This window comes from Fukomys damarensis, unplaced genomic scaffold (assembly GCF_012274545.1).
Source record: "Fukomys damarensis isolate Sample0158 unplaced genomic scaffold, DMR_v1.0_HiC HiC_scaffold_13, whole genome shotgun sequence".
NCBI lineage: Eukaryota > Metazoa > Chordata > Mammalia > Rodentia > Bathyergidae > Fukomys > Fukomys damarensis.
In genome coordinates, this window is record NW_022900925.1 from 39,535,341 (window position 1) to 39,549,600 (window position 14,260).

General features: G+C 46.2%; 1 pseudogene; it reads left to right on the forward strand.

Moving 5' to 3' along the window:
• The window catches only part of LOC104875409, a 6,933-nt pseudogene extending 5,484 nt beyond the window's left edge, over positions 1-1,449 (forward strand).
• The last annotated feature ends 12,811 nt before the right edge of the window (positions 1,450-14,260 follow it).

A 14,260-nucleotide genomic window follows, 5' to 3' on the forward strand; every position in this document is an offset into this window, starting at 1 on the left:
ATATATATGTAGATGATAGATAAATGATAGATAGATAGATAGATAGATAGATAGATAGATAAATCCTTTGTCAATCTTACCACAAAAGAGAAAAGGACTTATATCGATGCAATTAGAAACATAAAATCACAGTGGATACTAATGAAATCCAGAGTATTACTACTAACTACTTTGAAATCCGGCACTCCAATCAATTGGAAAATCTATGGATTGATTCCTAGATACATATATGAATTACCAAAACTGAACCAAGAAGATATAAAATCCCAAATAACCCTATGATAGCTGATGAAATTGAGGCAGTAATACAACCTGACCAACTAAGAATTTGCCGAAGATATGATAGATTCAAAAGTGAATTCTACAAGACTGACGGGAAGATCTAATACCAATAATCCTCATACTCTTTAGTGAAACTGAAAGGGAAAGAGTACTGATAAACTCATTCCTGGAAGCTAGTGTTATCTTGATTTTAAAACCAGATATAGACTCAACTATGAAAGAAAGCAACAGGCCAATCTCTTTAATAAACATAGGTGCAAAGATCCCCAATAAGACCCTAAACAGAGTGCAACAAATCATTAACAAGATCATACATCATGACCAAGTAAGTTTCATCTCAGGGACCCAAGGATGGTTTGACGTATGTTCATCAATAAATATCATATATCACATAAGTGGAAGCAAGTGCAAAAATCATACGATCATCTCAACAGTAACAGAAAAAGCCTTTGACAAAATCCAGTATCCACTCATTGCGAAAACCCTGAAGAAAATAGGCATAGATGGACTTTATCTCACCTTGATAAAAGCTATTTATGACAAACCTACTGCTAACATCGCATTAACTGGGGAAAAATTGAAAGATTTTCCGCTAAAATGAGGAACAAGACAAGGATGCCCACTGTCACCGCTCCTTTTCAATATTCTCCTTCAGACATTAACCAAAGCAATCAAGCAAGTAAAAAAGTAAAAGGAGTACATATACGAAAGGAAGAAGTCTAACTATCCTTATTCACAGATGACGTGATCCTCTACATAGAACCAAATATTCCACCAAAAGACTCTAGAGCTAATAAACAAATTCAGCGAGGAAGCAGAATACTTCAACACACAAAAATTAATAGTGGGCTCTTGCTGCTGGCGTTGCATCCAGAAACATAGCTGGATGCGAGACTGGAGGACAAGTGAAAGATGCTGACTGGATCCAGAAACCCTGAAGAGGAAGACAAAAAAAAAGAGGAGGAATTGTGGATCCCCCCAACAACAGCAAGAGAGCAATGTGAGCAACTGGAGAAACACGCAAAGACATGGGAGTGGCCAGAGCTCTGTGATGGATGTGTATCCTCCCACTCACAAACAGAAGAGCACTGCACAGAGGAGCTCTCTGACTTCTTGCATGCAACAGACCACTGCATGGCTCACAGACTCTTTAATAGTCTGAAATAAGTGCGCAGACTTACTCATTCAGCCTTCATCTCATGGATACCAAGATATTTCCCTGTGGTTTTGAGCGTGCCATTCGTTTCTATTTTGTGGTAACTAAGTTTGTGTGAACCACATAGATTTTGGTTTAGATAAGTAGCTTAATGTAATTAGCAGCAATTCCATCTTAATTAAATCCTCTAATCTGCAAAAAAAGTTCCTATACACCAACAATAAACTCACCAAGAAAGACATTAGGTAAACAATACCACTCTCGATAGCTTCAAGAAAAAGAGAATACTTAGGAATTAACCTAACAAAGGAAGTGAAAGAACTCTATGAAGAAAGCTCTAGTACTCTGGAAAAGAAATTTGAGGAGGACATCAGAAAATGGAAAGACATCCTCCATTCTTCATCAGGCAGAATCAATATTGTCAAAATGGTCATACTTCCAAAACTGATATATATATAGGCTGAATGGAATCCCAATCACAATACTCACAGCATTCCTCACAGAACTATAGAAAACAACCCCAAAATTTATATGAAACCAGAAAGCAAAAACAACCCTGGGAAACAAAAGGAGGTAAGAGATATCACAACCGCAGAATTCAAGTTATATTACAAAGCTACAGGAGTAAAAACAGAATGGTACTGGCACAAAAGTAGATATATGGATCACTGGAACAGAATACAGAAATTAGAGGGCCGGAGATTCAGCTCAGCAGTTTGGTGGCCTGCCTTGCAAGCACAAAGACCAGAGTTCAATCCCTGTTACAAAAAAAACAAAACAAAACAAAACAAAAAAAAACAATGTCAGGTACATTCAGCCCTCTGATCTTTAACAAAAGTGCCAAAAACATAAAGAGGAAAGATAGCCTTTTTAACAAATGGTGCTGAGAAAATGGGCTATATGCATGGAAAAGTTTGAGTCTATATCTGTTTTTCTCACCATGCACTAAACTAAAATCAAAATGGATGAAAGATTTAAATATTAAAACAAAAACACTAAATATGCTGAAAGATAGAATAGGTAGAACACTTGAAGACACTGGTTTATGCAAAGACTTCATGAACAAAACCCCGATCACACTGGAAATATCATTCAACAACTGGGATTGCATCTTATTAAAAAGCTGTTGCATACCAGAAGAAACTCCCAGCAAAGGGAAGAAACAGCAACAGAGTGGGAAAAATTATTTTCAGTTAGGGCCTGGGATTTACCTCAGTGGTGCTTCTACCTGCCCTGAAAGCACAAGGTCTCAAGTTTGATCCTTGGTACCCACCCCCAAAATTGTTGCCAGTTATTCCTCAAACAGAGGACTACGGTCTAGAATATGTAACAAATTTAAAAAATTAGACCCAGTTTATCTGACAGCCCAATCTAAAAATGGGCATCTGAAATGAATAGACACTTCTCAGATGGAGAAGTAGAAATGGCAAATAAATATATGAAAAAATGTTCAACATCATTTGTCATTTGAGAGATACAAATTAAAACAAAAATTCTGTCTCACTGCAGAAAGAGTGGCTGCTATCAAGAAATCAGCCAAGGGCCAGGGACTTAGCTCAGTGTCTCTGAGTCTGTCTCTGAGTCTGTCTCACAAGCTACCAGGTCCTGAGTTTGATACCCAGTACTGTGGGGAAAAAAAGAAAAGAAAAGAAAAGAAAAGAAAGAAAGAAAGAAAGAAAGAAAGAAAGAAAGAAAGAAAGAAAGAAAGAAAGAAAATAAAAAGAAATCATTCAATAGCAAATGCTGGAACAGTTGGGAGGAAAGAGGAAACTTCTTCACTGTTGGTGGGAGTGTAGACTGGTGCAACCACTGTGGAAAACAGTGTAGAGATTCCACAAAAACCAAAAAATAGAGGTTCCATTTGACCCAGTTCTTGGTATCTGCCTGAAGGAATGAAAAGCATCGTAACTTAGCGACATATGCACAGTCACGTTCACGGCAGCACAGTGTGCAATAGTTAAATCTTAGGGACAGCCCAAATGCCCATCAGTTGTTAAATGGATAAAGATGTGGGGTTTTTTTATGCAACAGAACACTGCTCTGCCATAAAGAAGAATAAGCTCAAGGGCCCGGGATTTAACTCAGTGGTTCTACTGCCTGCCTGGCAAGTGCAAGGTTCTGAGTCTGACTCCTAGTACTGAAGGGGAAAAAAAAAAAAAAGGAAACAGGGGCTGGGAGTGCAGCTCAGTGAAACAGCACTGCGTGGCGAGAGCAAGGCCCTGAGTTCAATTCTCAGCACCAAGAAAAGAAAATAAGAAAAAAATCAACACTGACTTGGAATGAACAATCAAATGTGCAGTGGCAGAGCTATTCGGGAGGAGGTGAAATAAACAGTTCTATGCTAAGAAAAAAAATATTTGGGAATAAATCCAACAGTAAAAGGGGAAACAAGCATTATTTTGAAAACTATAAAACGTGGTAAGAAATTAAAGAAGATCTACATAAATGAAAGAAATTCATATTTGTGGATCGGAATATTTAATGTTATTAAGAGGACAAAGTCCTCCAATTTGTCCATAGATTCAATGCATCTGCTTTCACAGTCTGTGCTGGCTTATTCCCAGAAATCAGAGAGCTGCTAAAAAAAATCCACGTGGCAGTTCAGGGGGGTCGGAGTAGCCGGAGCAATCTTGAAAAGGAACCAGGTGGGAGCAGTCGTACTCGCTGATCCCAGCAATTGCTCCGGAGCTGCAGTAACTCTGTGGATGTGCTTGGCCGGAGGAAACCTCTCTCACGCATGGAGTGGAACAGCGTCCAGAGAGGCTCTCACCCGCGTTCCGCAGCTCTCCAGCGGGAAGGAATCTCAGCAAATGCTCTGGACCACGGAATATCCACACAGAAGAAAACCAAGCTGTATCCCTGCGGTAAGACCACCAGGGAACTTAACCAAACGTTCCGAAGAACTAGGGATCAGCGACAGCGAGACACCGGCCGCAGGGGAACCGAACGAGCCGCACCCAAGAATGTGGACCAGACCTTTCTTAGTCGGGCCAGACGGCCTCTCCAAGCAGCAACTTGGAGAGCATCCCGAGCCCAGATGCAAGAGGGTTTTATACGTTTCTAGATGAGGCCCAAGCAAACAAAATTACAGAAGCGAAATGCGGCGGTTAGAAGAAAGAAACAGAACATATAGTTTGCACAGGATGAGGCTGACATTTCTGTGACGAAGTACAGAGCTGTGGGTAATCTCTATAGGAATGCCATTTCCGTGACAAAGTGCAGGGCTATGGTTCATCTCTGTGGGAATCATCTATCTCCTCTACCTGGAATGTTCACACTCGGTGTCTGTTCCTGACCATTTTCCTGAGTAAAACGCTGCCTTTTTAGTGACCTTGAGCCTTTCCTGCTTTCTCAAGAGGGCGAGCTTAAACTTCAACTAAGATGGCGTCCATGCTGGCACGCCTGACCCCTACCTCATGCTAAATGTGAAATCTATTAAAAGTGGATTGAAGTCCTGAATGTGAGAGATGAAATTGCAAAGCTTTTAGAAGAAAACAGGAGTAAATCTTCATGACCTTGACTTAGCAAACGGTCTCTTAAAAATGACACCCAAAGCACAAGCAACAAAAGAGAAAACAAATAAATAGGACTTCTTCAAAATTAAAAATTTTGAGCTAGGCAAGGTGTCTCATGCCTGTAATACCAGTTGTGTGCGAAGCTGAGGCAGGAGGATCACAAATTCCAGCCTAGCCCGGGCAAGTTTACTGAGACCCTATCTCAAAATAAAAAATGAAAAAGTTCTGAGGATGTAGGCCATGCCTGGGTTCAATCCCTGCACTGCAGAAAGAAAGGAAAGAAAGAAAGAAAAAAAACGAAAGAGAGGAGAGAGAGAGAGAGAGAGAGAGAGACAGAGGGAGAGAGAGAGAAAGAAGGAAGGAAAGAAAGAAAGAAAAGGCTCTGTGTTTGAGAGTATACCTACCATCAAGAAAGTGAAAGGCAGCCCGTGGAAAGGGAGAAAACATTTACAAATTACAAATCTGCATCTGCTGGGGCCTGCTGTCTAGAAAACGTAGATAATTATTTCAACTCAATGAAAAGGTAAACAATCCAGTTTCACAATGAGTGAAGGCTCTGAACAGACGTCTCCCAAAGAGGAGGCGCAAAGGGCCTTTAGGAAAAGGTGATGCTCAGCAGTGTTAGCTATTAGGGAGGAGCAAACAGAAACTGTGCCGAATGCCATTCTATGCCTCCCCACGGCTGCCACCAAAACCTCACGCAGACATTGGCAGGGTGGGAGGACCATGGAGATATAGACTGAGGATGCACCTGGTAATTGCTCTCAAGAGTTTCACACAGCGGGCCGGGGATTTAAGCTCAGGGGTTCCACCGCCTGCCTTACAAGCACAAGGGCCCTGGTTCAATCCCCAATACAAAAAAAAAAAAAAAAAAAAAAAAGAGAGAGAGTTACACACAGAGATACCAGAAAGTCCAGTAAATCTCACCCCTCAGTGCACAGCCCAGGAGAATTAAAGACACAAGCACTGCGCACAAGCACTGCACATGGGTGCTCGTAATAGCGTTAGTCATATGGCCAAAGAAGTGGGATCAACCCAGATGTCCAGTCGTGGGCGGATGAATGGCCAACCAAAGACGCATATCTATTCAAAGGAACGTTACTCAGCAATAAAATGAGCAAATGCACGTAACGGTTAGCAACCTGGATGAGCCACGCTATCATTGTGCTAAGTGAAAGAAGCCACCAAAAATAGACCACATATTATATAATCCCACTTCGATGAAGTCTTGCGCACCCAATTCCATAAAGAAGGGAGGAGATCAGAGGTTGCTTAGGGCTGGGGCAGGGGTGGAAGGCTGGAATGGGGCCTCCTTCTGAAGCGTTAGTTACAGCTCTTCTAACACTGACCGCTGTGAAGGTTGCACGACTCTGTATATGCTGAAAACCACTGACTTGAACACTTTGAATGACTGAGCTGCGTGTACGTGAATTACAGCTCAAGGACGCTGTTAACAGGAAGAAAGGCGAGGACGTCGAGAGGTCTAGACTAGAGAGGAGGTCTAGTGGAAGAGGATCAGGTGGGCTCCTCCGCCCCCCATTCTCATCACTAGAAGGGCAGAGGACGCCTGACACTTAGCACTCACTCTGTGGATAGCAGAGAGGAGATGGTGTTTACGGCATGTGCCACCGATGTCCGGTCCTTCCTTCTGTCCATCTTTTTATTTTTGAACCATTTCAAAGAAAGCTGCTTATATCAGTGTGTTTTACCCTCTCAACACTTTAGGGTACGTCTGAGTAACTGGAGTTCCACGTCTATCTATCTTTTGTGTTGGTTTTGGGGAATCAAACTCAGGACCTTGCGTGCCAGGCAAGTGCTCTTCCCCTGAGCCATGCCCAGGCCCATCTATTTATCTTTCTTAAGGTACAATTTATATGCAGGAAATACAGAGATGCTATTTATATATTAGACAAGTTCTGGCAAATGCCTGTACCTGTGTAGCTCAAATCACCGTCAAGATATAGAACATTATCATCACCCTAGAAAATCCCTCATGCAACTTCCAAGTTATTGCATTTTTTGTTTGTTTTGTTTTGTTTTTCGAGACAGGGTCTTGCTTTGTAGTTCAGGCTGGCCTCGAACTCGAGGTGATCTTGCTGCCTCTTCCTTGAAAGTGCTGGGATTACAGGTGTGCACCACCACCCTTGGGCTATTCTGATTTCTTCCCCCGTACATTACTTTTACCTGCTTCAGGACTTCATACAAATGGAATTGTGCTGTGTTTTGTGTCTTGCTTCTTTCACTCATAATAGTGGGAGATTCGTTCTTGTTGTTGTGTGTGTTGATAGCTACTCCCACTTTATGGCTGAGTAATATTCCACTTTATGATTCTGTTAGAAGAGCTATTCGTTATTTTGTTGATAATCGTTGGGACTGTTTCTAGTTTTTAGTGATAATATATAAAGCAACTGTCAGCATTCTTTTATTGAGTCTTTTTGTGAGCCTGTGCTTTCCTTTCTTTTAGGTACATCCTTAGAAGCGGACTTGCTGGGATGGGTTTAGTTTCATAAGAAACTACCAGATCTTTGCCCAGTGGCTGTACCATTTTACATTCTTACCAACGGTGAGTGAAATTTCCCATTGCTCCACATCCTTGCCACCATTTTATGTCATCAGTCTTTAATTTTAACTATTCTGGTGGGTGTAGTTTATGTGTCATGGCACTTTACTTTATATTTCCTTGATGAGTAATGATGCCGAGGACTTTTTCATAGGATCCTTGGCCATCTGTCTATCTTCCTTTGTGAAGTCCCTTTTCAAATATTTTTCCTGTTTTAAAAGTTAAGTTTTTAATCTTTTCATTATTGACTCATAGGGGTTCTTCATATGTTCTGAATACTAGTCCTTTATCAGATATGTTTTTGCAGACATTTTCCTTCACTCTGAAGCCTTCTATGGTTTTTTTTTTAGTGGTGTCTTTTTTTTTTGGTACCGGGGATTGAACTTGGGTCCTTGTGCTTGCAAGGCAGGCCACCGAACAGCTGAGCTAAATCCCCGGCCCTTAAGTGGTGTCTTTTGATGAGCAGAAGTTTTTGATTTTGATAAAGTTTAATTTACCTTTAAAAAGATGCTTAATACTCTCTATGATCTGTCTTAGGATACCTTTGTCTACCCTAAATCCCAAACATTCTCCTATCCTTTTTTTCTAGAAACATTATAGTTTTAGCTTTTGGTTTATTTTCACGATGCAATTAAAATAAATTTTTATGAGACCAGGAGTGGTGGCTCATGCTTATAATCCCAACATTTTGGAAGGCTGAGGCAGGAGGATTGCAAGTTGGAGCCCAGCCTGGGCAAATTGGTGACTTAGCAAAGCCCTCTCTAAAAAAATAAATAAATAAATAAATAAAGGAGTGTAGCTCAGTGTGAGGGCCCTGGGTCCAACCTCCAGTAACACCCCCACACCCCCACACCCCCCAACACACAGCAGAGAATTCTGGAACTGTAGGTAAGTAACAGAATGTCCCTGAGGTTAATTCTTAGTATGGTGTTGCTGGCTAGTTGCATAGATAGATGATAGATAGCTATGGATAGATAGGTAAATGAGTAAATTTTAAAAAGAAATCAAGTTGAATCTAGAGATTATCTTGGAGAGGAACAGAGCTGTCACCTCACTAATATTAAGTCTTCCACCCCATGAACAAACCTCCCCATTGGCTTAGGTCTTTTCTCTTCCTCTGCCCCACCCTTTCTTTCCATGTTTTTTAGTACTGGGAATTAATCCAAGGTTCCTTGCACTGAACTACATCCTTGGCCCCTCATCCTTTTTTTCAAGACAGGGTCTTGCAAATCTAAGTTGCACAGGCTGCACTTGCAGCTCTCCTGCCTCAGCCTCTCAGAGTGCTGAGATTATAGGCATGCACCACCAAGCTTAGCTTGTTTAGAGGTTTTTGTTTCGTTTTGTTTTCTGCTCTGGGGGTTGAACCGAGAGCCTTTGCACTGAGCTACACCTCCAGTCCTTTTTTATTTTTTAATTTGAGACAGGATCTCACTAAATTGACCAGGCTGGGCCCAAACTTGCAACCCTACTGCCTCAGCCTCCCACAGTGCTGAGATTACAGGAGTGCACCATCACACTGGGCCTGTTTAGTCTTCTTGAATGTCTTTCAGCAGCATTTTGTAGTCTTCAGTGCAGAGGTCTCGTACAGCTTTCGTGGAATTCACTCACGAGTATTTCATGGTTTTCTAAGAAGTGCTGTTGTAAAGGAAATGTTTTAGGTCTCACCTTCTATTGTTGGCAGCAGAGCTGAGTAACAGAAGGTGTGAGGACAGGATGGGGCGGTCACAGCTACAGGCAGTCCTGGAGGTCCGAGACTGGGAGAGGATCAGTGGTGCGGACTTCTGCTGTCCCTCTCTCCGATTCCCTGGGGGCCGCCCTCCTCCATGTCTTCCACACTGCTCCGGTCCCTGTCCCTTGGGTGGGGGCTGCAGCCCTGGTGGTCTGGGGTGGACCCAGCCTTTGGGGCAGGAACATGTCCTGCCCTCTCCAGGGGAGGTGGAGCTGTGCACACTGGCCTGGGCCTGTGCTGCCCATCCTCAGTGGGTCCGGGCACAGCCCACCCTCTGAGGACAGATTCCCAGGAAGCTGTGTCCCAGGTTCCCTCCAGGTTGCTGGAGCAGCCTGGGTGGAGCGAGAGCAGAGGCAGGGAGCCCCTTCTCGCCAGGCAGGCGGGCGAGCTGGTGGTGCCCACGGGGCTTGCTTCCCTCTGTGCCTCTGGAGGAAGGCGGGCCGACCACGTGAGGCCATCAGCGTGATGTGCGATTTGCCCCTGCTCGCTGGGGCCCACGCGGGTGCCGTCCAGTCCTGGGGCCATCCGTGCTCTGGGTTTCTCACCATCCTCTCCTGCTCCTGACCAGCCGGAGGGCCGACATCTCCAGAAGGCATGGCCAAGTCCCCGAAGCTTGGCCCCAGAGGGACACGGGTGAGGACCTGCCTTGGGGCCAGGAGGCCCGAAGGTGCCAGGCTGGAAACTGTCCAAGGACAGTGTGACACTGGGAGCGAGGGCTTGGGTTTCTGTTCCTTCCCCTGGCTCTGCTGGGCTCTCTGTCCCCGCACAGTGAGAGGGCTGGGAGGTGAGGATGGCTCAGAGTCTCCTACCTACTCAGCTACCCCTGGGGTCTGTCCTAGAGGTGTCCCTAACCCTAACCTCCTCTGAGGGCCCTGCAGGAACTCAGTAACCAGGTGACTTTCCCTGCTCTGCGCAGATGTGAGCAGGGGCGATGCCTGGGGCCAAGTCCTCCAGCTGATCTTTGGGAGCCTTCACCGGAGGTGTGTGAGCCCTGCGGGGTCCTTCAGAGGGGAGCAGAGGCAGGGCTGACCCTCCAAAGGAAGCTGCCTGCCTAACACAACTGGAGAGTGGCTGTGTATTAAACTCTTGCTGGGAGCCAGACTCTGTAACCACAAATCAGTTCCTCTGCCCTAGGGCGAAGTGGGTAGAACCCCTTCCTTTACTCTCACTCTGCAGCAGAGGACAGCAGGATGCAGGAAGCCTCAGCCACACTTCCAGGACACACAGCAGTGCACAGTGTGGCTCAGGCTCAGCCCCAGAGTCTGTGGCTTCCCCTGTCCTCTGTCAGCTCTTCCCCAGGACGCACAGTGCTGCCGGCCGCCACCTGGATCTCGGTGGCCCTGAGCAATGGGCTGTGACGGAGGTGATGAGTGTCACTCTAGACCACAGCCTCTGAGTACTGGTGTCAAGCCCTCTGTTCTCTCCTTCCTTTTGGTGGTGGCCCCAGAGGCCGTGGCTTGAAACGGGGAGGCTCTGGGGCCCTGATGGCTGGGCCTTTACACCACACACAGCTGATGTGGGAGGTGCCCCGGCAGTAGTTCAGGGTGGTGACTGTGGCAGGGCTGTGCAAACTGCACAGCACTCCCGAGGGAAGATGGGACAGGGCTGTCCGAGGCACAACTGCAAGGGCAGGCCGAGCATGGTTAGGGTCAGCCAGGACCCTGGACAGGGGCATCCCCAGCCCTGGCCTCCTGGTTCCACTTTCCTCCACCTGCACTGAGCTTGCCCCATGGCTGTCCCTGTGTCTACCCCAGGGGCTGTGTCGAGACGGCAGCTGCAGTGCTCGGAATCTCCCAGCCTCGTTCTGTCTTTCATGTTCCTCTCCAGGAACACAGGGCTCCTGCAAGCTGGGTGACCACTGGCTGTGTGTGGCGCACAGAAAGCCTGTCCAGCACCGAGCCAGGCAGGGAGAGGGTGGAGGCCAGGGCGGGGGATGGAGATGGTGAGCTTGCCACATCTGGACCGTTCTGCAAACCCTCACTGAGCTAGGCAAGAGGTCATGGCACCACCTTTGGGAAGCTTCCATCCTGTGAGCCTCACGGAGCATGGGGAGTGGAGCAGGGAGTTGGAGCCCAGGGTTGGAGTAAGACTTAGTGAGAAAAGACTGTGTGTCAGAGTTCTGCGGTCATTTAGAGTCCAGGGTTATCATTCTAAATGTATGTGAATGAATGTCCCAGACTCGAAAACATCCTTTTGCACTTTCTGATTGTAACATTCTAAATGAGTTTAATCAAAGATGGCCGGGCGTGGTGGCCCACACCTGTAATCCCAGCCCTCGGGAGGCTGAGGCAGGAGGATCACTGTGAGTTTGAGACCAGCCTGGGCTACGTAGTGAGTTCCAGGTCAGTCTCAACTACGTAGTGAGACCCTGTCTCAAAAAACAAAACAAAACAAAAACATCAACAAAGATGAAACCTTTCTCTTTTCTTTCTTCTCCTTCTCTCCCTCCCTTCCTTCCTTCCTTCTTTTCTTCCTGTTGGTCTCCTAAATTAGCGGTGTCCTAAGCCCATTTCTTAATCCGAACTTCATAGCATCTACTTTGCTCAGCCGGGCAGATGCCCACGGTGGAGACCAGGAGAGTGAGAGAGGCTGAGGGCAGCAGTGTCCCTGCACCAGGCCTGGCCTTGAGTTTTCCCACCTTGCTGGATCAGGGGACCCAGCGCAAGCTTGTCATCGTGTCGTCTGTGCTGGAGTCTCCAGATTCAGGAAGGGAGGCTCTGGCTCATCCCAGGAAGCCCCGGAAAGCCAGACCGTGCCAGTATTTCCAAGGTGGACCCCTGCTAAGCCTCACCGTTCCCATTCCTGGTCAGGCTCTGTGGGGATCTGGGGCCTCCGGAGGGGAGCATTTGAACAGGATGTCTGTGGGACTCGGGTGACCGGAACAGGCCTTGCACACGGGTGGAGTTGTGAAAAGGGGTGGGAAGGGTAAGGGCTCAAGCCAGGGGTCACCACGACAGCACGAGGATGCAGCCCAGCACACGTATTACACGAATCTATGATGCCATTATAAAACATATAAAATGAAAAATTCAAGAGAGCAAATGTAAACAAATTAAGACCCATCGATAAATAGACCACTACTGAGCTATGAAAACAACAAGCTTTTATAGCTCAATAATAAGGAAACAACTAGGTTTACAAAAGGACAAAAGATTTGAACAGATGTTTTATTAAAGGAGATATTTGAAGGGCCAATACACACGGAAATGCTCAGCATCATTTATTGTCAGGGAGCTGCAAACTAAAACCACCACCAAACACCACTCTGACTCACTTGAATGTGTAATTCCATTTGCATGAAGCCTCACAAAAAGGCAAAGCTCACGGTCCGCAGGCCAGGCCAGGAGTGAAGGCTCACTATAGAGCTGAAGGAACTTTGTGGGCAATGGAATTATTCTGAACCTGGATGGGGTGATCATCACAGAACTCAATGAATTTGCTCAAATCGATTGAACAGCGCACTCACCTGGATGAATTAGTTTTTTTTAAATTTTGGTACCGGGGATTGAACTCAGGTCCTTGTGCTTGCGAGGCAGGCGGTGGAACCTCTGAGCTAAATCCCCGGCCCATGGAAGAATTAGAAAATAAAGCTATTTTTGTTGTTGTTGCTGTTTTGTTTTGTTTTTTGAGGCAGGGTCTTGCTATGTAGTTCAGGCTGGCCTTGAATTCACTATGTAACCCAGGCTGGCCTCAAACTCTCAGTGATCCTCCTGCCTCAGCCTCTCGAGGGCTGGATTACAGGTGTGCACCACTACACCTGGCATTAAAGCTGTTTTTGCAAACAAAGAACGAGGAAACTTGCTAGGCACAGTTAGAAAGGTCTCCAAGAGGTGGAAAAGCAGAGCAAGGTGTGCAGCTGTTCGCATTATAAACAGAAGGTGTGTGTGTGGCCAACGAAGAATTCTACTTACTCCTTTGTAATTATATGTGTGGTGTGGTTTTCTGGATCATGCACAGGTCTTTCTGGAAGGAGACACAAAACTGACGCATGTATGTGTTTAGGGCAAAGCAGTCCAATGGCCTGCAGGACAGGAGTGGAGTCACTTTTTATCTTTACGTGTTTTCTGTTTCATTTGGCAAATTTCGCACATTAGCCTTTTGGTGTTCAGACGGAGTCTCATTATATGGCCTGGGCTGGCCTGGAACTCCTCTGCCTCAGCCTCCCTTGTGGCTGGGACTGCAGACACATACCCTTTCCCCAGTCTCCTCTGGCCGTCTTAGTGGGGTACAGGGTGTCTGTGCACCCCAGCCCTGTGGAGTTATCACCGTGTCCATCTCCTCCACTCTGCTCCTCTTGTGAGACTGGACCTTTGCCTGACCCTCCCAGCCCTGGGGGCTGCCTTCTTCGAGCCCTGTCTGTGCTCCCTGAGCCTTCATGCACTGGCCCACCCGTGCAATAGCAGGTGTGCAATGCCTTTCTTTTTAGGCTAAATAGCAGTGCCCTGCTCCTCAGTACCTCACCTGTTCACCCCTTCACCCCTCCATGGTGCCTGGGGTTCCACCTTTGGCCACTGTGTGAACATGTGGTGACCATAGCCCTTTAAGATCCCGGTTACTGCCAGGTGTGGAGGTGCACACCTGTCATCCCAGCACTCAGGAAGCTGAGGCAGGAGGATTGCTGTGAGTTCAAGGCCAGCCTGAACTACACAGTGAGAGCCGGTCTCAAAAAAAAGTCTCAGACATCTTTACATTTTCAAGTACGATTGTCCTTTTAAAAAAGAAATTAGGCTAGCGTGGTGGCCTAGGCCTGTAACCCCAGCTACATGGGAGAATGAGATAAGGGGATGGCAGGTTCGGCAACCAAATGAGACCCTGTCTCCAAAAAAGTGTCACACAAATGAGTAAACAGGGAGAGGACGGTGCCATTTCCTCCCCATTTCCCCCCAAGCCTGTCCAGGTATGGGAAGTCCTTCGCAGCCATCCATCCTGCACGTGTGCCTTCCTACTGGGAATTCTTTACCTTCCCTCGCCCTGTGACCCCAGAAGAATCTCCAGGAAGCCTGGGGACCAAAACATCC